This window comes from Ipomoea nil, unplaced genomic scaffold (genome assembly GCF_001879475.1).
Source record: "Ipomoea nil cultivar Tokyo-kokei standard unplaced genomic scaffold, Asagao_1.1 scaffold2036, whole genome shotgun sequence".
Classification (NCBI taxonomy): domain Eukaryota; kingdom Viridiplantae; phylum Streptophyta; class Magnoliopsida; order Solanales; family Convolvulaceae; genus Ipomoea; species Ipomoea nil.
The window spans coordinates 18,390-21,317 of NW_017618464.1; the positions used below are offsets into that span (position 1 = coordinate 18,390).

Sequence of the window (2,928 nt, forward strand, 5' to 3'; positions counted from 1 at the left end):
GATATCCATAATTGTAGGCATTTGAATCTGAGTAGCGCAATAATGCAAGTATATATATGTGAAGAGGTAGGCAGGACGAAGAACATCGAACATCGAACATCGAGAAATAAATAAAAAGAATTAGTCCATTGGAGAAGCTAGATAAATAAAAGATCGAGTTTCTCCAATGGCGTCAATAACAGTAGCTTATTATTATGTTCTTGTATTGTTTGTTTGCAGCGCCTATGGGAAACCAGATTTGGAGATGAATCCTTCAGCCTCGAGCTGGCAAACTGTAACTGAAAACGTGGGTGTTTCCGCCATGCACATGCAGTTGATGACAAACAACAGGTTGTCTGGTATGACGCCATTAATCTTGGTCGCTCCGCACTGATGCAGAATCCTAAGTGGTGCAGAAAAGATGATAAGGGCCGTGAAGACTGCTGGGCTCATGGCGTTACCTATGATCTCGACCCGCTAAAGTTGTCAAGACACTCAAGGTATATATATAATACTGGCCTGGCCTGGTACAATTTATTTCATTAATTAATTAATTATATTGTTTTTATGCATATATGTTTAGTTGAGCCTGAATACATGGTGCTCGTCGGGAGGGCTGTCGCACACCGGAAAATTGATAAGCACCGGAGGCTACGACAAAGGTTTTCGAGGAATTAGAATCCTGGAATCCTGCGATTTATGCGATTTCAAGAAGATGTTGGACTTTCTGCAAACAGATGGTAAGCATTATTATTTTCAAATTCTGATCTTATAATAATTAATTTAATTTAATTTACTACGTTGAACTGAACTGGCAGGTATGCTTCTCAACAAGTCTTGGAAAATGGTGATTTTATCGTGGTGGGAGGAAGAAAATCTCACAACTATGAAATTGTCCGCCAGATCAGCTTAAATTCCCGAACAAACAATTTCCGCTTCGGCTGCTCGAGGAAACCACCGACGGCTTTCTGGAGAATAATTTGTATCCATTTGTGTACCTCCTCCCCGACGGCAATGTCTTCCTCTTCGCCAACGATCGCTCCATTATTTTCAACCCTAGAACCGGAAAGACGATTCGGGAGCTTCCTAAGCTGCCAGGGGGTCCCGGAACTACCCGGCCTCGGGGCAATCCGCGCTTCTTCCTCTCAAACTCACCAAAGCGAATGATTTTGTGAAGGCGGAGGTTTTGGTTTGCGGCGGCAATACACACGAAGCCTTCAAGGTCACGGAGCATCCGCCGAGGCAATTTCCGCCGGCGTTAAAGGATTGCGGCAGGATTGTTGCGAATCAGGAAGGGGCCAAGTGGGAAATTGAGGAGATGCCGTCGGAGGGTTATGGGAGATATGTTGATTCTCCCGATGGGGAATGTCCTCATAATTAATGGCGCGAAAACCGGGACCTCTGGTTGGGACGCGGCGGAGGAACCAAATTTCACTCCGGTGCTTTACCAGCCCGGATAAACCGAAAGGGGAAAGGTTTACTGAGTTGACACCAACAAAAAATTGCCAGAATGTACCATTCCACTTCTGCGGTTTTGCCCGACGCTAAGATCTTAGTAGCGGGAAGTAACACCCACGATTCCTACGATATGAAAGCCAAATACCCAACCGACATGCGCGTCGAGAAATTCTCGCCGCCGGTACTTAGCCCCCGCACTGCAAAAGTTCCGGCCGCAGATCGTGGAGAGCTTTCACAAACGGAATTGGTTTATGGAAAGAATTTCAATATCCATTTCAAGCTAGATGATGCGGCGGACATGTCTAGTATTAAGGTTACCATGTATCCGCCGCCTTTCACCACTCATGGGTACTCTGAGGGCCAACGGATGCTGATTTTGGGACTCACCTCTGTGGCCAAGGAGACCATCTCCGCCGTGGCGCCGTCCTCTGGCAAGCTTGCACCACCAGGCTATTACTTGATCTTTGTTGTGCACCGTGGCGTACCCAGCAAGGGATTGTGGGTGCATATTAAATAAAACAGAATTGAAGATACGGCCTCGCTCGTTCAGTGTTGACTGTATTTGGGTGCATTTAATTAGCCCTACATGCTGATTGAGTCATTGAATTATCGTGATTTGTATCTTTTTTATAGTACAGACGAACTACGGTGTGAGGGGGGGGGGTCCCTTAGAGTGGGGAATCCAACCTATAGAATAGAAGACGATGGGCATTGAATTTTTTTATTTTTGTAATCTTGTACAGAGTACCATATAATAATATATACAGTACAACATTTTCTATAAGAACTTATGAGCTCAGTTCTTAAATTCTTTACATAAATTAATAAATTAAAGAAATTGAAGAGTGGGAGGAAGTTAGAGGTTTGCAGGTTTGAAACATCTCAAAATTATACGTACAATTGTTAAATTTTGTTTCTTATGAAATGGTAATTGTGATTTCTTTCCTCCTATGATAGATTATTAATGCAATCATGAGTGGGTGGAATACTGGAAAATATATATGTATACTCATGATTATTGTTGTTGGGAGAAGGAGTTTGTGTTACCAACTCTAGTTCTCCCAAATGGAGATTCTCTATCTTCCTCTTTTCTTTCAAACCTTTAATTTCCGACGGGCTTTTCACCTTAGTGCATGTGAAAATGATACTAAAAAACAAAGCTAGTGCAATAACATATATTATCAAATGATAATGTAACTAAAATTTACGACGTAGTTACAATAACGTAGAAATGATACGACGTAGTTTTACTCATACAATAACGTATATGCAAATGAAATGATACGACGTAGTTTTACTTCTTGATCCACATTGCAATGTGGATCATGTGGACCATAGATAAACGTTCATTTTTAGTATAATGTTTGTTTTTAATATGCAAGTTCATTTTTAAATATTATACCATATAGTGAACCTTCAACACAAAAAATTAACATTCAATGTATTAAAAATTATTTTTAGTATATTCAAAATAAACATTATGTCAGTGGA

The 2,928-nt window shown here is 41.3% G+C and overlaps 1 pseudogene; it reads left to right on the forward strand.

The window, feature by feature from the left end:
* Positions 1 to 166: 166 nt before the first annotated feature.
* On the forward strand, positions 167 to 2,301 carry LOC109147736 (annotated as a pseudogene).
* Positions 2,302 to 2,928: the final 627 nt, after the last annotated feature.